Source organism: Neovison vison, chromosome 12 (assembly GCF_020171115.1).
Source record: "Neovison vison isolate M4711 chromosome 12, ASM_NN_V1, whole genome shotgun sequence".
Classification (NCBI taxonomy): Eukaryota; Metazoa; Chordata; class Mammalia; order Carnivora; family Mustelidae; genus Neogale; species Neogale vison.
The window spans coordinates 105,695,620-105,719,611 of NC_058102.1; the positions used below are offsets into that span (position 1 = coordinate 105,695,620).

General features: G+C 48.3%; 1 protein-coding gene across 1 annotated transcript in view; it reads left to right on the forward strand.

The window, feature by feature from the left end:
- Positions 1-23,992, forward strand: part of IQSEC3 (IQ motif and Sec7 domain ArfGEF 3) — a 102,916-nt gene that overhangs the window by 1,491 nt on the left and 77,433 nt on the right. The gene's annotated exons all lie outside the window — the stretch shown is intronic.

Below are 23,992 nucleotides of genomic sequence, written 5' to 3' on the forward strand. Positions count from 1 at the left end.
TGGTGACTGCATTCTTGTTTCCACTTAGTTATTTGGTGATATTAGGAATCTCATGTTGGGTCCTGAGAGAAGGATACTCATTAGCCCCCAGTGAGGGACTCTAGGACCTCAAGCTCTTTCTTTACTTTCAATGTCTATGAACCAGGGACATGGGAAGAAGAGATGAAAGAGGACTGGAATGTTCTCTCCTCTGTATTGGGCAGGCTGTGACATATCAGCTTCCTTCCTCTGAGTATACAGGTGATGGGAGAACTGCATGGAAGAACGGCTCAGGGGAAATCAGTACCTAGTCAGCACCTGACACTGACAATGGTGATGTTACAGGAGGAGGTGGGTGGGGGTAGCAGGGAGGAGAGCCAAGAATCTCATCTCATCTAGTCTCGGCATGTTTCAAGTCTGCAGATACTTGTGGGGATTTGGTGTATTCCTTCAAAACTCATTTTCTCCTCATATCTATGTAGTTAGAGAAGTTGGGGAAGGATATGTTAACTCATAGAGAGTAGACTTGACTGGAACCATGGTCTCCTAGGGGTGAAGACCCAGGATGATCTGACTTGGCAGACCTATAGCAATTGTGTCAAGCCCCCAAAAGGTGAAGCCCTCTTCCCCAGTTCCCCCAATGGCTCATCTGTCCTTCCTTCAGTTTCAGTTTTCTTTCCTTATCTGACATAAAAAGCAGAAAGTCAGGTTTCCCTCAGTGCCCAGGATTCAACCAGACAATGTTCTTACAAGGTGTTATGTGGCTTTCCCCTAAATAGGGGGGAAAGACCTATTTCATTTGTTTTTCTGGGGGTTGCTACAGCTTCCTGATAATTATGATTCTTCACCTGCTTCCTCTCCTCATGCCCTTTGGTATCTCCTTTCTCTTCCCCACATTCTCTGCATCTCTTCAGGGAACTATGAGCAAAAAGGGTTGAGGAAAGATCATTTTTTTCTGGGAAAAGGACTTTGTTGTGGCCCCCAAAGTAGCTTGAAGAGCCCCAATTCTTCTGCCCATAGTGTCTTCATCTTTCCTTCTCTTTTGTCCTGTTTTTGCTTCCCATAGGAGCAAAACAAAAATAAGAAATAATTAGAATGGTAGAGGAGAGTGAAAGTTGTTAAAAATCTCTCACCTAGGAAGTTGTGCCAGGCACTAAGAGGTTAATACCCCAAGTAGCCCCCTCCTTCCTCCAGCTCCTCCAGTGTCTCCCCTTGCTCCCGGAGCCTGGACACCAAGAGACAGAGAGAGCATCTTACCTCCTGCCTGCAACACTCTCTCCCCTTGGATGTGAAATCATGGACATCTTGGCTGGCTAACACCTTTTGTGTCTTTTGTGCCACTCATTCCTCCCCACTGTTTCGCTGAACTTCAACCCAAGTTTCCCCCACAGAACCTCAGTAATGACTCACTGTTGCTGATTACATTTGGCCCCATCTAGATTCTACCCCTGACCCCCGTTTTGTATGGCTATTCTCCTCTGCCCATATCTCTCAGTGGTGCAGGGCTGGATGCAACCAGCAGGCAGAGATCTTTACGGGTAGAGTGAGGTGAGGAGAGGAAGAACAGAGCCAGCAGCCCTCTCCTTGATGTTTCTTCTGGGGAGCTCCCTGCTGAATCAGTTCTCTACTGGGCACGCTGAAGTAAGAAGAAGACATGGCAGATGAGGTCTTCTGATCATAATTTTACTGAAATCCTTTCTCATTTTTTTACTTGCCCTTCTCTGGCCTCATTATAGTAAAGATGGGGCCCTGGGGAGGTTGCTGAGGGTTGGGCGAGGGTTACATGGGGCCAGGCACTGTGTTAGACGCATTATCTTCCCACACAGTTTGTCTCTTGTACCCAGAGCTCCTCTTCCTGCCCAAATCCAGGAGAGGCAAGAGCCCCGGGGAACCTGGGCCCAGGAAACAATGCATCATTTAATTGTCATCAGATCTGCATTATTATGCAGCCTTGCCTCTCTCTCTTCTTCAGCTGAGGGCGATAGGAAGGTGGTGGCCTTAGAGGTCAGGCCAAGGAAGTGACGATGAAGGAGTGGGTGAGTGCAAAGATATCACGGAAGAAAGACGCTGGAGGGGTTAACGTTCTTTCTCTGCATGCTTCCTGGCTTTTGCTAAGCTCCAGCCCCCACTGCTTTTGCCTCTTAATGAAAGCAGCTATCTAGCTTCCTCCTCTTTATTTTTTCAATCAAGGCTCACAGCATCTACAGAATTGATTATCCCTTTCCTGGCTGGAGTCAGAGCCTCAGCCTGATCTGGCAAAGCTTACTTCGTGCCGTGGAAGCACATGATCCTACCGGAGGCTACTGGCTTCCCTGGGACCACAGCTTCTCTGTCTGAACACGTATGCCCACCCAGCCAGCCATGCATTTACAGCCCATGTTCTCCAGCCCGAGGCAGGGGATTACTGGAGGCTGGATAAGATTCTTGAATTATAATTCAAATTCAGCTCCTACTCCAAACCCCCCACCTCCAAGTAGTCAGGAAGTCTGAATGGCTCAGAAGCTCCTGTCCTCTCCTCTCTTCCTTTGTCCCTCATCTTCCTCTTCTACTTTCTCTTCCTCCCTACCTTCCCCCTTCTCTTTGTTCTTCCTTCTCTCTTTCCCCTTTCTTCTCTCCCCTCAAACTCTTTTTCTCTCCCGTATTTTCTTCCTCCTATCTCTCCTTTGGTTCCACTTCCGCAGCCCAGCGAAGTCTCCTTTCCTCTGCTCGCACCCTTTAAGCATAAAACAAATCTTGGGTCACTTTTTGAGCTCCACGGTGTCATAATGACTGCAGGCTGAAGGACAGACAATCATTAAAAATTAAAAATCATGCGCTTTTTAGCCTGTTGTCTAAAATGCTGATTGGAGCAGGTGTCTCTGTCCCCACTGAGTCAGGCTCGTCCGCCTAGAGATGGTGGCTCCTATGTGGCCCATTCTGAGAGCTACTAAGAGAGTGTGAAGGTCTGTCTGTCAGTGGAAAAACAGGAAAGAAGCAAGCAGTCTCTGTCAACATACCTGAAACATATATCTAGAAACATCCAAGCAAGTGTAAGCAGATTGCTGCTCAGTCTATCAAAAAAGAACAGGGTGACAAGGAGGCGCATACTGAGAGCCCAGAGAGAAGGTTTTCTTGGTTGGAGTCAAGGGTTTATGTCAGGAGGAGTAAGGGCCAAGGGCAGCTGGAAGGAGGATGGAGACCCAGAGATTCAACTCATGACCTGTACTGCATATGCATATTGTTCCATCCTCCGACAGTACAGTACCCCCAACCCTAATCACTTCCCACCAGGCTAAACCCTATCAGCAGAGTAAGAAGAGCCTTAACACTCAGAGTCCTTGTCTACCTGTGGCTGGAAGGCCTGCTTGCTGAGGAAGCAACATGAAGGCCAGTGCTCACCAAACTGCCCGCCTACACTCCTTTTCTCCTCTACCCCCAGCAAGGAGAGGAATTCCAGCTGGTAAGCTGGAAAATGGGGCCAGAAGGAAGGTTCACCGAGTGGAGGGAGTATGCATCTTTTTGCTCACCTAGAAGCTGGTACAAAGTGGGCACTTGTAAAGATTTTCTGTTCCCTGCTTGCCCAAGAGCCCAGACCTTCCTCCCTTTCATCCAAAAAGAACACAGCTCAAGAGAAACGAGTCACCCCTGCCTCTGGGAAAACCCACTGTTCTCTGTCCTCACCAGCTCCCGGTGCCTTGCTCCATTCGAGTTCTCCTTCCTCACTCCAAAGCCCTTCCCGAGCCCACATAGCGAACACCATAAGGGCCCCATGAGACCATCCTGGAACATTCTCCTGTTGGCTTGAAACCCAACAAGAGGAGCAGTAGTTGGCTCTGCTGAGGCAGCAGATATCTGCGTGGCCCCTGTTTCAAAGGTCACTTACGAGACAAGGCAGATGGAGTCACGTGTGGGGGGAGAGCCAAAAAAAAAGCGAGAATGATCCTGAAGAAGAGGGGAGAGCTGGGTCCAACAGCTGGACCTGTGGTCTGGAAAGAGACTTGGATCCTGAATTTAAATCCCAGGTAAAGATTTTTAGACAGACTGACCATGCTGGGGAGCCTCAACACTTCTCACTGGGGCCCAAACATACTCTCAGTGGCCCTGGACATTAGCTAAGCAGCAGCTTGGTGTGGGGGTTCTTAGTAAGAGGTCCTGGGGACACTCTCATTGCACCTGGCAGACCCCCAAGTGCAAGGCCATCTGGCAGGATTTCCAAGCCTTGGGCCACTGCAGCACTTTCTTCCTCTGCTCCTGAAAAAGCACAAAGGGCAGGTTCTCACCCAGGCAGCAAAGGGTTTCTTGTTTTGAGGGAGGAGAGTGGCGGTCATCTCCATTTCAAGAAGTGAGGGCATTAACAAACAAAAAGGGTGAGGAGCAGCAAGAGGGAGAAATTTTTAGACTTTTCAGGCTGAAGGGAACTTAAGGAACTAAAGAATCACAGAATTTTCAAGATCTAGGTAGTTAAGAACATGGGCTTTGGAGTCAGGCATCTCTGGGTGTGAGTCCTGCTCTATGCCCTACCAGCTGTGAGACCTTATTATTTACCTTCTTTAAGCCTCTGGTTTTTTCATTTATAAAATGAAAAGTAACATATACTTTGAAGGGTTGCTGTAAAGCTTAAAAATTAAATGGTATCATTTTTAAAATATTGTTCTGGAAACCTAGTAAGTGCTCAAGACATTGTAGCATTTCTACAGATAAAGAACCCAGGGCTCATCCCCAATCAGACCACAATGAAAGACCTGAAACCAAGTTCAAGATCCCTTTCCTGCTTCCAAGCCAGCTTCCTACATGTGCCCTTTTCTTATCTGCCCCTCTCTCTTCGGACAGTGCGCACCCAAGCTATTTCGTTTGCACGCATGTAGAGCTTACCTTGGAATACAGCCAAGCAGGACAAATCCACCATCCCTTAGTAGTCTGTGATGGGGTCTCACAACTTTATTGTTGAGAAATGCCTCCTTAAGCTCAACTGAAATGTCTTCTGTTGCATTTTAAGATGGTTTGCACTTCTCCTGAGGACATCAAAGGGATCACCCAATGCCCCGTGGTGATAAGAATGATCTTGCCCATTTTCCAAATGGGGAAGCCAGTCTCCTCTAGTATATGAACTTGTCGAGGATAAAAGTAAGAGGTGAGGGGAATGGAGTCTGGGCCGGGAGAATGTGTCCCAGTTCCCTGGAATGAAACCTACATCCATTTGTCCAAATTTTTCCATCCTGGGAATTTTGAAAGGGCAGCCCTGTTCTTTGCAGCTCTTTCTGAGGTCCGAAAGTTGAAAACAAAAACAAAAACAAAAAACAAAGCCCGGCAGGGTTTGCCTGAGGAAAGAACAGCCTGATGTGTTGTGGGTCTTGGGGTGATGGGTTGAGGGGGAAGGCAGGGAGGTTACGGGAGGAGTCTACTTTCTGGGGTCAAGGCTAGATAAAAGAGTTTCTTCTCCTAAGACTTCCTTAGATGAAATGCCATCTAAGAAAAAACAAAAACAGAACAGACAATGGGCTTCTGACATTCCCTCCCAGGGCGGTTGTGGCTATGAGGCCACCACAGGCAAAGGCGGCCATGGGTGGCCCTGGGCGCAGCAGAGGATCGGGCTGCTTTGCGGTGGCTCCTTGGAATATCCCATCTGGGAGGGTTATGTAACTCTGCAGGCCCGGTGTATATGCTGAGTGGTACCTTTTGTCCCCAGCAGGCAGGCAGGCGACTGTGGACTGAGGCCACGCACGCCTGTCCGAGCGCCTCCCCATGCTCTGTGCAGGCCACAGCTGCAGGGGTGGGAGAGCTTTCAGAGCTGGGCTAAGGTCCTCCAGCCCCGCTGGGAGGTCAAGCAAAGGTCAGAGCTGGAAAGGTACGAAAAGGGCCGTGGCTCCAAACTTACTGTGGCACGTGAGGCAACTATGGCTAGAGAGAGAAGTGACTGGTGTTTCCAGATGAGTTAGTGGTGGAAAGAGACCTAGAACTCTTCCCCTGGTGCACTTGACATTATCCAGTGACAGGCCCCCGTAGCTGGTCAGGGCTGTCCCGTGGATGTACGGGGCCAGACCTACAGCTAGTTATGGGAACTCAGGGGTCCCAGGGAGGTCTCTGCCTTCCAGAATAACTCGCCTCTGCCAGAAATTCCACAATTAGAGATTCCTTTCAATACTTCAAGGTTATCCCCCTTGTTAAAATGCAAATTCTCCTAGGACAGGAGAAAAACAACACATTTAGCTCTATCAGCCTTTACACTTCAGCATGAAAGAGTCCGAGAAAGGATTTGATAAGGGAGGGAGGGTGCCATGGCGGCACTGGTTGACTAAGAGACAGAGCAGGAGGCTCAGAAGGAGTGGAAAGGCTCACAGGGGAGGCTGTTGAAAGCCTAAATGATTTTTATCTCTGCCATATTTTGCAGGGATTTGGAATTGCCTGGCCTGGACCTGGCAAGCTGAGTGGCGGGGGGACCCAGGGCACTCCCACATTGGCTTGCCTCGGAAAAGTGATTATCTTGGCTGTAGAAGGGATACTTGCCCAATGAGCTTCATGGGTAAAAATCATTCGGCAGGAATTTAAGGAGCATCCTGATACGGGGTAATCTCTTTTGATCCTTTCTAGGATCTTAGAATAATTCTCTAGATGGCAAAATTTCACACGATTCTATTGGGGTCTGCTGTGAGGTTGGGAAGAGGTGGGTGGAGCGTTAACAGGTGGTAGAGGTTGGGGTTACCTGGGCCTGGAGAGAATGGGGGATGATGGGCTAACTCAACATCTAGTAGGAGCTTGATAAATACTGCTTGAAGAAACAATCTCCTAATATGTAGGTCCCAGGCAGGCTCAGCAATCATTGGGTGGAGGGAGGTAAGCATAAGGTGTCCAGGCTGAAAAAGATCTCAGCTGGAGGGAATCTCTACTGGGGGAGGAGGTTGTGCTTAGTTAGGCCCCAAAGCCCGGAGTCTGCAGCTGAGCACAAGAGAGAAGCTGGATGTGAGGCTCAGCTCTTAAGGCCGGCTGGGGAGTGAGGGCCACATCAAGGCTTCTCCCACCCCAATCCTCTCCAGGAGCCCGCAAAGGTCTCCTCTCCCTCTGCCGCCAGCCTCTAACCCCAGACCAGTCCAGTCCTTCGTGTGGGAAACCGTGTTAAGGATTAAGCATGAGAAAGCCCTTTGAGTGTTTCATCTCAGTGACCCTGCCCCAGGCCCATGGCCTTGTCAGAAGCTTGAACCAGGAATAGGCAATCGGTCTATGATGATGGGAGGGAAAGGAAGCCCAAGATGTGGCCATGTTTCCAGGTGGAAAGAGAAGAGAGAGAGAACTGGATTCTGGCCCGAGGGATGAAACAGGAACCAGCCTCAGGCTCCAGGCCTCTTACTCCTATTTCTTGACCGGGCAGTGTCAGCTCTGTTCAGGGAAATGTCAGGGCCCCGAAGGGAGGGTGAGCAGGTGTGTATAAGCATCAGATGTGTTCATGGTGACGGCTGTGCAGGGGTGAATGTGTTACTAGGGGTGGGGGAGAGGGATCACAGCACACACCATAAAAAGATGTGTGGACCTTATGGCAAAACTCAGCCTAGGTCTTCCTTCTGCTTCCCCATGACTCCGTGGTCTGGTTACACAGTCAGGACTCTGGGTTCTCTCTCCTTTCTCTGCATGACTCGTTTCGTCTCTCTTGGCTAGCCAGTTCCTTCTGGGTCTTCCCCTCTGTAAAATGGGGCAAGTCTACATGCTCCCACCCTCACCCCGTTGCAGGTGTGAAGGGGACCAGGTTTCTGGAAGCTGCCAGCTCCTGGGAAGAAGGTTGCCTGAAGGGTGGGCAAGGGCAGGGGTCAGGGATCAGAGACTCTCTATGAAGGTATTGTGTTTGGAAGCTCAGACACCCAGCAGCAGGGTGATGCATGGAAAGCTGCGCTGTGGTTTTCCCTGGACCGGAGTTGGCCTAGCTCTGGCCAAGGAGTGGCACCACATGACCTCTCTGGGCAGTGGAGCTGTCAGGTCCTACCAGCTGTCTCACTGCTATAAGGAATGCACTCCCACCCCAGGCAGAGAGGCAAGGGAATTCCACAATCTCTTCCTTGATAAATGATTCCAATGCACCACAATTTTCATTCAACACATGAATTCAACACAATGATTATTTTAAAACGGCAACAGCGACAAAAACTCTACAAAGCGGTTGGGAAGCTCTTGCTTGTGTCTAGTTTCAGTGTTTCCTGGCATAGTCTGGTCTTTACAGAGATGTTCCGGATGCTTCCAAATTGGCTAGGTTGGCATCTTTGACATTCTTGGGGCTATTTCCCTCCTATGAGCCAGTCATGGAAGGCTGAAGGGAATTCCAGAACTAGGCAGGACCCTGACCCAGAAGCCAGGCCCCTCAGCCCTGATGGCTGTGCCATCCTCACAGACCCCAAATGTAAGCTTGGTACAAACCCCTCCCCTTCTCTGGGCCTTGATCTTCCCCCTGATCAAGGGGGGACCATCACTCTTTGCCCCACTCTTGGACTGTCTCCCCTAGACTCACTAAGTCCACGAGAGGCAGAGCTGTTGAGAGGTTGCGGCAGCATCAAGGACCTGGCTTAGACTTACGAAGTGACTTCCGAATGGTAAGAGCCTTAGGAAGGGAGGTCAGGATGGGGGACAAAGGGAGAATTCACGCTCCCTTTCAAAAAAAGAGAGAGAGAGAAAAAGAGACCCCTGCAATGTAGGGTGGCCCTGCCCTGCAGGTGGGGGAGGGACGAAGTGAATTCTGTAGGGGTTTCCAGCTTTAAAGCACGCCAGGAATTTCCACCGGGTTCCCTCCGGACTTCGCGTGAAAACTGGGAGCAGGCTGGAAGGGAGAAGTCGGGAACCAGGAACCCCTCGCTCGGAAAGCCTGGGGAAAGCCCTTCCTCCCCTGGCCGCTTCCCCGGGGGCTTCTCCGCGGGGAGGGTGCGCGCAGCCGGGCTTTCGGCTGCGTGGGCGACTTGGCGAGCTGCTCACAGCACGATGGAACCTCCGGCCCCCGCGCCGCGCCCGCCCAGCGCCGAGCTCCACGCTCCCCCGCGGGGGCGGGCACCCCGACCGGGGGAAGCCGCGTCTGCCCCCTCCCCGCCCCGCCTCCCGCGCGCACGCGCCCCGCGCCCCCGGCCCGCCCCCGCCCGGCGCGTTGCTGCTGAGTCACCGGCTCCGGAGGCGCAGCCTTGGCACCTGTGCGCTCGGGCTCGGCCGCGCCCGCCGCACCCCCGCCCCCTCCGCCCGCCTTCCCGGGCCCCCGCCGGGCTCGCGCTGTGGGCCTTCGCTGGGCCGCCCCGCCCCTCTCCCTTCTGGCTTCGCTCCGCGCCTCGACCCGTATCTCGAGTGCGGCGGTTCCCCGCGGTCCGGCCCCGCCCCAGCGCCCCAGCCCCACAGCCCCCTCCGACTGCTCCCGGCGTGCGCACCGCCGCCCGCCCACGGCGTCTGGGAGCGCCCCCCGGCGCCGCTGCCGCCCGCGCCTTCCCGCGAGCCATGGCGGGAGGTCGGGGCCTCCGTGCTGCGTCACCACCCGGCCGCTGCTGCTCCTGCCGCCGCCGCCCGAGGCGCTGCTGCCTGCCCCCAACCCCAGACTAGGATTGCTCCACGCCCCCTTCCCCTCTGGCGCGGATCCTTTCCCAGCCCTCCGTAGGCCCCAACCCAGGCTGGTGGGCGTGCATTCACCTGGGGGAAGAAGGGGAGAAGAAGGCATGGGCGACTTCAGGGATCAGGCCGGTGTCACCTAGGTCCAGCTTCTACACAGCATCCACCTCCCCTGGGTACAAGTCTCCCTCGTACCCAGACACGTGGGCAAGAGAATCCCAGCTGTATCTCAGCCTTCCCATGGTTTATATTGTATTTAATAGAATCATTTAGCCTTAGAATTCTGGCGCAACCTATGATGAGCCATAATCTTTCAGAAAGTGGCACTGGGTTTGAACCCTCACTCGGTCACGTGCTCGCTGCCATACTCAGCAGTGACAGTCTTCGTTTTCTTACCTGAAATGGGGATGCACATACTCCTAACCTCACAGGACTGCTGGGAAATGAAGAGGTCAGGTCAAAAAAGCGCCAGGCAAGGCGAGTGCCTGCGGGCAGTGAGCACTCAAGAAGGTATATTAGTTGCTGTTCTTTGGGGACCTTCGAGGCCAGAAAGTGCTTTTCGAAGGTAGAGGGCTCTCTTCCTTATCCCCCTGTGTCTTCCAGAGGGCTCAGAACAGAAAGACTTCTCATTGACAATCCCTCCAACGCACTTATTCCCATTGTCACCCCCCAGAAACCACCCCCCCCAGAAAAGTTAACGAATTCTCATGCACCTCCCAGGGTTATTCTATGCACCTTCAAGCAAACACACACACACACACACACACAAATATATGTATATATATATATATATATATATATATACAGTTCTGCACCTTGCTTCCCCCCCCCCAATAATCTGTCTTGGTGATCCTTCCATATGCAGTATTAAGAAAGCTGCCTCATTCTTTTTAATAGCTGTGAAGTATGCCATTGGCTGTGAATCTAGGTTCCTTCTTGCCTACTGAGAGTTTGGAAGGCAAGCTCTGGGTAGCCCAGCCGTGTTATCATTCAGAGGTGTTTCTCTGAGGGGTGGGTGGGTAGGCAGACATGACCTAGGAGTTCCATTTGAACTTGGCCCTCCAGTTGCTGAGGTGTGCTCCTGCAGCCTCCTCCAGACACAGATCAGTTGCCATAGAAAGAAGACTCCGGAAGCGTGCCTTCTTCCCTGAAGAGTCTTCGCCACTTTTTTAGCTTGGCTCCCTTTGTTGCCTATAGACATCAAGGTTGGGGGAGCTGCCAAGGTATATAGTCTCCTTCCCACCAGCCAAAGATGAGTCCGAAAACACCACCTCCTTCAGGAAGTCTTCCTGAACTGATCTGAGGAGGAAACTGAGTTTCCCATTACCTCTCCCCCTACTTCCCACCTTAGGCTGAGCCTAATCCAGGCCTGGCTAAGAATGAAGTCAATTCTTTATTCCTTGGTTTAAAAGTGCTTATTTTCTTCTCTGTGTAAGTATATAGTCATGATATGTCTGTTCTTCCACTTCACAAATACTCAGTCGTCTACCATGAGCCCGTTCCTACTGTTCCAGGCACTGGGGTACAGTAGTGAACAAAAAAACCCCTCAACTCTCGTCAGGAAGCTGACAGAAAAAAAAAAATCAGCAAGATTAAGAAAGAGAACATCGGTTACATCTGATGGGGTGAGTGTTGCGGAGAAAAGTAAAACAGAGAAGGGGACCTGGGAGTAAAGGGGAATTACAGTTTCAAACAGGGAGTCCTGGGAAGTTCTCACTGAGAAGATAACACCTGGGCAAAGACCCAGAGCCTGGGCGTTGGGGGGTCTGAGAAATCTGGGTGGGGGAGTGAGGCTGGCAGAGGCAAAACCCCCTTGAGGGACTGAGGGAACAGCCTGGTTGTTGAAGTAAGACAGAAACAGAGGGAACCCAGGGAGGATAGTCTGAGGCAAAATCAGAAATGTTGGTGGAGGGTTGCAAAGTGGGAGGGTGCAGGGGTGCAGCAAATCTTGTAAGAGATGCTACAAATGGGATCCACCAGGCTGTGTTTGGAAATGTGTGGGGATATGCTAGTTGCCACAATGGCTGGCTAGGTTGAGGGGGAGGTGTCGCTCCCCCAGTATTTGGGGGCAAAGGCTATGCCAACCAGCCAATAGAGCACAGGACAGCTCCTGCAGTGAACAATGTTCTTGTCCAAAATACCAGTGTTCTTTGTTGAGACACACTGATAGGGTCTTGACGTCCATTGTGATGAGTTTGATTTTGACCTTAAGACAAACCGGGCTAAGGGGTGCCTAGATGGCTCAGTTGGTTAAACATCTGCCTTTGGTTCAGGTCGTGATCCCAGGGTCCGGGCTCCCTGCTCAGTGGGGAGTCCACTTCTCCCTCTGCCCCTCTCCCCATTCACGCGCTCTTTCTCACATAAATAAATAAAATCTTTTAAAAAAGAAAAAGAAAAATTAGGTTAAAAGGAACCTTGGCTGCTGGGTTGAGTTTCTGTTTAGAACAGCCCGAAGAGGAAGAAAGCTAGAAGCAAGGAGAGAAGACAGGACATTGTTGCAAAGTCCAGGCAAGGACCTGGGGTGGTAACAGTGAAGGTGGCCATGAGTGGTCAGACCAAGGATTAGTGTGGCATGTAAGAGAAAGGGGGATTGGACATGAGTTCAAGAGTTTGGGCGAAAGTTACTGGAAGGGGGAGATGGGGAGATCTGGGTGGGGGGAGATTTCAGGAGGAGTTTCAGACATGTTAAGTTTGAAATGCCTCTTACGGAATACCTGTTGGACACTCAAGGTTGAGATGATTGGTAGGCATTTGGAATGGACTGGAGATATACATTTGGGGAGGCTTTGAAAGCCTTACTGGATGTCATCACCAAGGAGCAAGAAGACTGAAGAGGACCAGGGGTGGAGACTTAGTGCACACCGGTGTCAAGAGAAAAGCTGGAGAAGCATGTGGTGTCCTAGCAAAGAGGGGTTTCAACCAGGAGGGCAGGGACAGAGAGATAAGCCCTGGAGTAGAGCGAGGACCGGGAGAACTGCCCATCAGCCTTAGCAACGTGGAGGTCATCAATGACCTAGCTCTGATAACACAATCAGGGCAGAAGCCTGATTAGTGTGGGGTTAGGAGAGAAGGGAAAAGAGATAAACCAACCAAACGTGATGTGTGGACCTTGAGTAGGTCCTAATTCAGACCAACCAACTGTAAAAAGACATTTTTAAGGCAATCAGGGAAATTTGAGCACCAATATTGGAGAATTATTGTTAATTCAGTTAGGCATAATAATGATCCCGTTATTATATCTTTTTAAAGTTATTACCTGTTAGAGATACATTCGAGCTAAAATAATCTAAAATGGGGTATGTTTTAAAATACCCCAGCAAAAAATATTGGGGCAGGAGATTAGTAAAATGCACGTTTGAAATTTCCCTAATAAGTGTAAGGACGACAGAAGGAGAGGAACTGCAGACAATGAGTGCAGAAAACTCTTTGATGAATTTTCCTATAAGGAAGAGTAAAGGAGCGGGTTGATAACTGGAGGGGGCCCTGAGTTCAAGAGAGAAGATTGTTCTGGAAGGTGGGAGGAATAGCACATGTGTTTCCATCAGCATGATGGGCAACTCCACTCGCAGACCGTCTGCCACAGAAAGTCCTATAGGGAAACTGAGGAAGGTGGCATCACTGACTAGAGAAAAGTCCCAATAACTTAATGAAGCAAATATTTTATCATGAGCTTGCACTGGGCAAGGGCTGTGTTAAGTGATTTACAAGCTTCTCTTGATACGTGTTCTGATACCCACTACAGCTGCGGGGTGGGGCATGAGGAGGTTAGGTGACTGGAGGTGGTGCCCACATTCAAGCCCTAGCAGGGTGATTGCGACAGTTGGTGTCTTCACCTCCACTCTCCACTTCCTTCCCCCAGACGATGTGGTAACATGCATCGGGCGGCCAAGAGAAGTTTTTCAGAATGCACTTGCTGTGGACTTCACCTTGGAGACTGTCATTCACTTGGGAGTTAGTGGAAGGAGGGCGACCAAGGGTATTTACATGAAGGGCTCAGAATCCTGCTCCCTGCCTAAGAACCATTAGCATAGATCGGCCCAAGCTCACTCATTTATCAACACGCATACACAAATATTCACATGAGTGCTATGAATAATTAGACTAGCTGGGGGCTGGGAAAAATGAAAATATAATGAGCTATGCTGTACAGGAGCAAGGAAGTGGAGAGAGGGGAGCTCAGTACCTTATTGTTATTTAAGGATGGAAAATTTATTTAGGGTCCTCAAGGGCTCGAGTCCTATCTGTACGTTCATTAGCCGGTAGTTATTGAGCACCTACTGTATGTCAGGCTCTGCTGTAGGTCCTGGGGATTCACGGCCAAAGACTCTATCATCGTGCAGCTCATGTTCAAGAGAAGACAGATATTAAACAAGACTGTATGTGCATATAAATTCATAAGGGCTCAGAGGGAAAATAAGGGGATGACAGGGGGGAAGGTGGTTTTGGTAGGCAAGACCTCACCTAGGAGGTGACATTTAAGCAGAGAGATTAAATAAAGCTAGGGACAGAGCCACATGAAGATGCGAAGGGGAAACATCCTGTGCAAAGGCCCTGGGGCTGGAAGAAATGGATGTGTTCAAATAATATAAGAAGGAAAGTGTGGCCAGAAGGCAAGGGAATGGAGGAGGTGGGGTTGGAGGTTAAGATGGGCCTTCCAGAAGAATCGTGGAGTGGGAGGCTAATAGGAAGTCATGGGGGCAAAACTTTAGACAGGGCAGTGATGCAATGCCCTACTTTGGAAACCAGAGTGGGAGGTTCAAAAGGCAGAAGAGGGAGGGGATTTCAGTAGAGAGAGCCCTAGAGTGCCGTTCACAGTCATCTGCTATTCACCCATTCATTCTGTCTTTCAACAGCATGTACTCATTTCTGCTGTGTGCGAGGCATTTATGTACATCTATCATCTCATTTGATTGACACACTCCTGAAGGGAAGGTATTACTATCCCTCATTCACAGATGTGGTGACTGAGGCTCAGAGATGTTGAGGTGGCCCACCCAAGGTCACACAGTAAAGTGGGGTCTTCAAGTTCCTCGTGCAAGCTTCAGCCTCTTATACCCAGACATAGCTTTCTCCACTCTAGGGGAGTCTTCTGCAGTGTGGGAAGTGTCTACCCTCAGCAAGGTCCGATCAGGAACCTGGCTCAGTGTTCAGGGACAAAAAGGTTGATGGCACCATGCCCATGTGACAGTTGTTCATGTTGCTGCAGCTCTGAACTTGGCCTTTGGTCCGCTCCTCTCCGTCATGCCAGGCAGGACTGGGCTAGAGGACTGGCCGAATGCCACCCACATGTAGCCACGGATGGAGGATTTGTAGGTCCCCATGGGACATCATATCCTTCCAGGGCCCACGTGGTCGGGAGGGGGTACAACATCCTTCATCTCGATTCTGTGTGTGTGTGTGTGTGTGTGTGTGTGCGTGTGCACACATGACTGCACGTGGAGGGCTGTAGATACATGTGTATATGCATGTCTCGATATCCAAGGGGGAGTGTGTGTGCATTCATGTATTTGCGTGTGCATAGGTTTGGGGAATTTCTACTAAGTGAGTAACTTGGGGTGCACTTAGGACCCATGCATTTTTATGAGGGCACTGGATGTGTTCACGGAATGAAGTATGTGTGTTAAGGAATGTGGACACTTAGGTGTGTATGCAGTGAGGGGCATGTGTGTATAGTTACATCTCCCAAACCAGTGTCTACCACACATCGAGTATTAGTGTGTAGCAGTGGTTCCTGCTGTGGGTATGTGACTTGGGTTGGTGCATATGAACAGAGCGGCTGGCTAGGAGATAGTTGAAGTGTGTGATTGGAGACTGGCTGAGGTTGTCTGAGGTTTTGTGTTGCTGTGTAACTCTGAGTCTGACTGTGCCATGGAGGGCAAAATCAAGGCTCTTCCATTCACAGCCCAGAGGCCACCTCTCCTGCACATACCTGCCATGGGGTTGTGGGACATGGCATGGAGCTAGTCTTAGCTGTGGGTTTGCAGGAGGTCATGAAGACTCCCTTAGCCTTAATTTCCTCATCAGGTATATGGCATCAATATTAATATTAATTATTGTAATTATAATATACAGCATTATGACTTTTACTACCGTTATCCACTAAGACCATTCACGGGACATTCAAAAATGTTTTGTAAATCAGAAACACTGACGAATGCAGTCATTATTATCGACCAGGATCTGCCTTCACCGTTCCGGGAAAAACAGTGCTTGCCCACCATTGACTAAGGGGAGTAACACCGTGTAGGCGTGTTTCTCTGTGGCAGGCATGGGCTGGATGGCCCTGATCCCATCCTCTCCAGCTGGCTTTGCCCAGGAGCCAGGCACCTGTCTTCTAGGTAATAAAGATCTCTCGTAAGGCAAGCTGGCACGATGCAGTCAAGCGCCCGGCTCTGTAATTCCCGCTGAGCCACCTCGCCTGGCACCGGAGCTCTCCTGGCTCCTCGCAAAGGCAGCTGGACCTCAAACAAGTAGGCTTCAAGATTGGCCACTGAATGGCTGTGGGCTTGCGGGCTGGGCCACCCTGCTGGGCAGGAAGGAGAGAGGGCAGCAGGAGGCTGGGAGACTGAGAGGAAGTCCTGAGGGCTCCAGGACTGGGCTGGGGCAGGGCGTGTGGACGGAGGAGGAGGCTGGGGCCTCGTGGTGCACTCAAGTTAGAGACCGAGTTTCCTAGTCTGAGTTAAGTTTCCCCAAGGTTACCAGGTTGATGCCGAGACTGTGTGATAGTAAGCAAATATCTTGTCTCTCTGAACCTTTTCATTTGTAAAATGAAGATTTAAGTGAGGGGCACTTGGGTGGCTCAGTCGGTTAAGCATCTGGCCTCAGCTCAAGTCATGATCTCGGGGTGCTGGAATGGAGTCCTGTGTCATGCTCCCTGCTCAGTGGAGAGTCTGCTTCTCCCTCTCCCTCTGTCTCTCCCTTTGCCTCTGCCCCCTTACTTGTGCTCGCTGTCTCTATCTCTCAAATAAATAAATAGAATTAAAAAAAAATAAAATAAGATGAGGCAATGTCTGGAAAGGGCTCAGTACTCCTGCATAGACAGTAATGGTGCTGGACAGTTCTCTGAGGCATGTACTTAGGCCTTTGTTTCCATGAATGCACGTGTTTTCAAAAACAAGCGGGCTTAATTCCCCATTTTTCTCCTGCGCCCTCAGTCATAGGGACTTAATTCGTGCATCGAATCATCAAACGGTATCTACTATACGCCACGAGCCAGGCTGCCTTTTGTCCTGGAGGTAGAGGCGAACAGGTCACCGGTGCTGCTCTGTCCCAAAGAGCTCACTCTAGCGTAGGGAGATGCAGGGATCGGGGATACAGCTTGGAGGAGAACTGACAGAGGCTGGTGTGGGAATCCAGAGGCAAGCGGGTCCAGTCCAGGCAGGGACAGGGGCAGGGGCTGAGGCCAGCGGGGCTGGAGGGCAGGCACAAGAACAGCAGGGGAAGGCTTGCCAGGGTCACACCTCGGCGCTGGGCTCTAAAGGGCCGACAGAATCTGGAGATTGGAGACTGAAGCAACCTGGGATCTCGAGATGAGGTTTCCCTCCTGTTTCCTAACGGTATAAATCAGAGCTGGATAGGGGCTGTGCCGTTCCCCTACAACATTACCGCAAGTCTTTGGAGCATGCAAACCTAGGGCCGGGCGAGGGGCCCTCTGGGTTTGGGAGCAGCAGGGGTGTACCGACCGAGTCAGGCACAGCTCCCGACACCTTAGCTATATTGGTTCATTGAGTCCTCACCATAATCCTTGAGGTAGATGCCATTAGGATCCTATTTTACCAGTGAGGAAACTGAGGCTCAGGCAGGCCAAGCTGTTAACTAGAAAGTGGCAAAACCAGCTTTGGACTCTGGACTTTCCGTGCCCCGAAAACCCTGTGTGGGAGCGACATTGATTTCACCCCTGCTACGTGCTAAGCATCACACTAGCATGACATGTTTTTTTTCCCCCCTCAAGATTTTATTTATTTATTTATTCGTAGAGAGAAAGAGAGAGAGAACATGAGCAGGGGGAGCAGCAGGCAGAGGGAGAAGCAGGCTCCCTGCAGAGCAAGGAGCCCGGCTCAGGACTTGATTGCAGGGATCATGACCTGAGCCGAAGGCAGATGTTTAACAGACTGAACCCCCCAGACGTGGGTTATCAAACCCCCCGACATGGGTTATTTTGTTGGATCTTCGCAATAACTCTATGAGGTGGTTTCCTTTATGACCCTCCCCGCTCAGCGCTGAGAACTCCGAGGCTGCAGGATGTCAGATAATCTGTCCGAGACCCCCCAGCCAACTCGGTGGAAAGGTAGTGCCTGACTGCACACCTTCCCAAACCTCAAGCCTGTTCCCTGTCCATGGAACCATGCTGCCTCCTGTGGTATCAGGGTCCTGGATGGAATTCCTCCCTAGATCATGTGGCAACCTCACTGCTCCACACCGGTATGCTCCCGGGACCAGAGGACCTTGGGTCAAGGCTGGTTCCACCCCCTTACCAGCTGCGTGACCTTGCGGCATAACTACACCTAACCCACAAGGTGGTACCGAGGTCAAACAACGTGTCAGAAAATGCCATATAAACTGTGAAGTGCTGAAATGGAAGGAACAGACAGCCGCACTGTGTGCCCACCACCGCGGTAGATGCGATAAGGAAGGCACTAGGCAACACAAGCAAAAATAAACAAGTGGGATTGCAGCAGACAAAAAAGCTTCTGCTCAGCAAAGGAAGCCGTCAACAGAGTGAAAAGGCAGCCTACAGAATGGTAGAAAATACTTGCCAATCATATGTCTGGTGAGGGCTTAATATCCAAAACATATAAGGAATTCATACAACTCAGTAGCAATAAAACAAGCGTCTGGTTGAAAAATGAGCAAGGGCGCCCAGGTGGCTCAGGCAGCTAAGGATCTGACTCTTGATTTGGGCTCTGGTCATGATCCCAGGGTCCTGGGACTGAGTCCCTCATGGGGACTCCCTGCTCAGCGGGTAATCTGCTCTCCCTCTGTCCTCACCACCCCCTGCCCCCACCACCTCTGTGTGCTTTCTCTCTCTCTCTCTATCAAATAAATACACAACGTCTTTTTTTTTTTTTTTTTTTAATGTTAGAGATAGAACTACCATAGGATCCAGTAATCCCACTTCTGGGTATTTATTTGAAGGAAATGAAAACAGAATCAGAAAGCAATTTCTGCATGCCCACGCTCACTGCAACACTGTTTGTAGTGGCTGAAGACCTGGAAACGACCTACGTGTCCCCCCACAAAAGAATGAATGAAGAAAGTGTGTATATCCACGGGAATATTATTCAGCCGTGAGGAAGGAGGGAACCCTGCCATTTATGATGGAACTTGATGCTAAGTGAAGGAAGCCAGGCAGAGAAAGACAAATACTGCATGATATCCCTTAAACCACACACACACACACACACACACACGCACAGATGCAAAGTCATACTCAGAGAAGCTGGGGTTGGGTCTGGGGAAAACAGGGAAGGTTTGGCCAAAGGGCATGCGTTTTCAGCTCCAAGATGAAGGCCTGCAGGTCGAAGGGAAAACATGGTGACTACAGTTGGTAACACTGAATTGTATAACAGAATAACAGTGGGAAAAGGAAGGTATCAGCCTCAGGCAGACTTTGTCCTCAGGTTAGCAAACAAGGAACAGGCCCCGTGGGTGTGTGTGTGCGTGTGCGTGGGGCTACAGAGACACACAGGACACGGAGTTTGCCATTTGATTGGGATGGACCACAACACATTCAGGGATTTATTTAATTTTATACCACCATTTGTTATATACCACTGTGGGCTGTGGGCTAAATTCCTCCGGTATATTTTCTCATTGAATTCTCCCAGCTCTCTAACAAGGGACTGTTACCATGCCTCTTCTGTGGCAATAAAATAACTTGGAGGCTGGGGACCAGCCCTGGGCTCACGTCCTACCTCGACCTCTTCCTAGCAGTGTGACTCTTGACCGTGTGAGCAAATTTCTCTACCCGTCTGTAAAATGGGAATAACAATATCTATCTCTCCGATCTATTGTTTTATGATTATTACACATCAAGTTCCTAGCAGGCAATCAGCGCTCAAAAAGTAAGTGAACAAGCAAGCAGTTAGGGAGGGTTGTGACCTTCTGAGCTCTGTGGAGGGGAGCAAGGAGGAGAGATGACCCCTTCCATTAGGAAGAGAGTGTCCTGTTGTCTTTAGAAGGAAGCGTGAAAGGAGGTGGGGTCCGCTGTTTCTAGCTGGAATGGAGTGGAAAGCTCGCCAAATCCGCACGTAAGTAGGTATAAGCCACTTCCTTTCTCTGCCCCTGGCTGCTGGAACATCTGTAAGCATTTGCCTTATTAAGATCTTTCCAGAGCTTCCCATGGAAGACTGCAGTGGCAGATTGCAAGAGTGAGCAAAGAAAATCTACCCCTTCCTCCACTGCCCCCATGACGGGAAGAAGGGATGGGGGCCTGGGGAGGAGGCCGTTGAAATGACATCCTGGTGGGTCCCCTCTTGCAATAGCGCTGTGGTTGCTGAGTGCCCCGGGGGCAAGGTCTAATAATACCAATAATAGTCATTATAAGATTTTGCATCTGTGCAGGGTTTATTATGTTTCTCCCAAGGCGGTTTCCCATTCAAAATCTTATTGAATCCCTATAATTCAGTGACATAAACGGGCAGGATTGAGAACCTCCTCTATCATGACTTGACCTTCCTGAGGGCTGACAGTAGTGAATGGTGAGCTGGGGCTCCATCTCCAGCACTTCTCAGGGGCTCTCAGCCCCAGGCCCAGCTCCAAAATTTCCCCCATTCAACCATCCCCACCCCCAGTTTTCTCATTGTCCTAGTTTCTGGCCCCCTGGACTCCTTTGGCTCAGTCATGAGCCATCTGGTTTCTGAAAATCCAATCTAGTGGTTGAAGGGAAGGAACAATCCGTTATTTTTATCTGCTGCTTGGAGGGGGGTTAATAATTAGGTGATCTGGAGCCAATGAGAGCAGGGAAGTTAGAAAAGAAATTATTCTAAAGCTTCTTGATGAAGTATCAAGATATGAGAAGGGTGAGAAAAAGATTTTGGTCTTAAAAAATCAGCCATCTTAAGGTAAAATTACATAAATGAAATTCACCTATTTTAAGCATATGAGTTTAGACAAATGTCTACAGTTCTGTAACCATGACCTCAATCAAGCTATAGAACATTTCCATCACCCCCAGAGAACCACTTGTTCCCCTTTTCAGTTTAAACTCTCGCCTCCCATATCACTGAGACTGATCTGTCACTATAGTTTTTGCCTTTTCTAGAAAATCATACAAATGGAATCACACGGCATGTAGACTTTTGTGTTTAGCTTCTTTCATTTAGTATGATGCTCTTTTGAAATTCATCCACGTTGGCACATGTATGAGTAAGCTTGCTCCTTTTTATTGCTGTGTAGTACTCCATTGTATAGATATACCACAATTTGTTTATCCATTTACCAGTCTGTGGACCTTTAGGTTGCTACCAGGTTTTTTTTTTTGCATGCATCTTTATTTTATTGATAATAATTGTCTCTATATACATTTAGAACACATGGACCATTTGTGTATGGATATATTGTTTACTCAACTTATAGACAATGATTGGCAAACATGTACTCGGACCTTCCTTGTATTAACTCTGGGCCAGCTCTGTCCCACTCCTACTCCTCTGGCCAGGATGCAGATTCTCACAGAGTGGGAACCACTCATTGTAGTCATGCAACTCAAGAAATGAATATTCAAACCAAAATGTGGTATTTAACTTTATTTGTTGTATTTTATTATATTGTGGTAAGAACCATTACCATGAGATCTGCTGTCTTCAGTTTTGTTTTTTAATATTTTATTTCTTTATTTGACAGAGAAAGAGAGATCACAAATAGGCAGAGAGGCAGGCAGAGCAAGGTTGGCGGGGAGCAGGCTCCCCACTGAGCAGAAAGCATGATGTGGGGCTGGATCCCAGGACCCTGAGATCATGAGCTGAGACAAAGGCAGAGGCTTAACCCACTGAGCCACCCAGGTGCCCTCATTCTCTTCAGTTTTTAAGTGTACAATATAGGCTTGTTAACTATAGGCACAAAGTTGTACAGAAGATCTCTAAAACTTATTCATGCAGAATCAAAACTTTGTGCCCACTGATTAGCAATTTCCAACCCCTGGTAACCACCATTCTACTCTCTGAATTTATGAGTTTGACTATTTTAGATATCTTATGTAAGTGGGATCGTGCAGTATTTGTCCTTCCATTTTACTTACTATTTTATTATTTTATTTAATATGATGTCTTTAAGTTCATCAGTGTGGTCAGGTATCACAGGATTTCCTTCTTTTAAAAGTCTGAATAATATTCCATTGAATATATATACCACATTTTCTCTGTTTATCGATTGATGGACATTTATATCATTTATGAATCTTGGCTTCTGTTAATAGTGTCACACTGAATATTTGAGTGCTAATATCTCTTCAAGATCCTGATTTCATTCTTTTGGATGAATAACCAGAAGCGGGATTTCTGGATCATATTGTAGTTCTATTTTTAATTTTCTGAGAAACTTCCATACCATTTTCCATAGCAACATTTTGCATTCCCACTAACAGTGTACAAAGATTCCAATTTCCCTGCATCCTCCTCAACACTTGTCACACACATATACACATATGTTTTGACAATAGCCATCATAACGGGTGTGAGGTGATACCTCATTGTGGTTTTGTTTTGTATTTCCCTGATGATAGGTGGCATGGAGCATCTTTTCATATATCTGTTGGCCCTATATATGTCTTCTTTGGAGGAGTGTTTTATTTAAGTCTTTAGCTCATTTTTAATCAAGGTTATTAGTATTCTTGAGTTGTAGGAGTTTTTAAAAAAATACATTTTGGAAATTAATTGTTTATCTGATGTTATGGTTTGCAAATAATTTCTCCCATTTAGTACATTGCCTTTTAACTCTGTTGTTTCCTTTGCTATGTAGGGGCTTTTTGGTTTAATGTAGTCCCCTTTGTCTATTTTTATTTTCATTGCCTGGGATTTTGGTGTCATATCCATGAAATCATTGCCAAGACCAACACCATGAAGCTTTCTCCCTGTTTTTTGTTTGTTTGTTTGTTTTGTTTTGTTTTGTTTTAATTTTAGGAGTTTTATAGTTTCAGGTCTTAGGTTAAGTCTATCATCCATTTTGAGTTGTTTTTGTGTACTGTAAGCTATAGATCTAAATTCATTATTTTGCATGTGGGTATCCTCTTTTCTCAACACCATTTGTTGAAGAGAATATCCTTTCCCCATTGTGCGTTCTTGTCACTCTTGTCAAAGATTTATTGAATGTATATGGGTAGAAATCCCTGTTGTTGGTGGCGGTTTTTTTCTTGCTGTCAACATTTGTTGCTCTCAATCGTTTTTTGCCAATCTATGCTTTATCTTATCTTGGGTAAATAACTAGGAATGCAATTACAGGGGCATGTGGTAAGTGTATGTTTCACTTTGTAAGAAACTGCCAGATTGCTTTTCAAAGTGTTGTACCATTTTACATTTCTGCCACAAGTGGAAAACTGTGTATAAGAGTTTCAGGTGCTCCACATCCTTTTCAACACTTGATATTGTCAGACTTTAAAATGTTGCTAATTCTAGTAGGTGTGTGCTGGCATTTCACTGTGGTTTTAACGTGTATTTCATTAATTACTAATCATATCATTGATATATTTTCTTTTGTGAAGTATCTGTTGCCAATATTTTGTATATTTTTCTGTAAAGTTGTTTGTCTTTTTATTATTAAGTTATAAGGATTATTCATTTTTTTAAAAACAGTGTCTTTCAAAGAGAATATTTATTTTGATGAAGCCTAAATTATCAATTTTTTTCCTATGGTCTGTGCTTTATGTGTCCTAGCTGGGAAATCTCTGCATCTTCTAAGTCACACATTTTCTCCTATGTTTTCTTCGAGAAGTTATACTTGTATCTGCTAATTTGGGTCTATGTTCCATTTTGTATTAATTTTTATATAAATATGGTACAGGGCCTGAGGGCCATTTTATTTTTGCATATGGATTTTCCATGGTTTCAGCACCATCTATTAAAAAATCTATCATTCCTCATTGAATTACCTTGGTACTTTAAAAAAAATTTATTTATTTATTTGACAGAGATCACAAGTAGTCAGAGAGGCAGGCTGAGACAGAGAGGGGAAGCCAGCTTCCTGCAGAGCAGAGAGCCTGATGCAGGGCTTGATCCCAGGACCCTGAGATCATGACCTGAGCCAAAGATAGAGGCTTTAACCCACTGAGCCACCCAGGCACCCCTACCTTGGTACTTTTACCATGAATTAATCTATTAGAATTAATACATGTTTGAGTCTATTTCTAGCCTCTTTATTTGGTTCAATCCATCCGTATGTCCGTCCTTCTGCCATCACCAAATTGTCCTAATTTTAGTAGCTTTCTTTAAAGTCTTGAAAGCACATAATGTAAGATTTACAACTTGTTCTTGTTTTTCAAAGT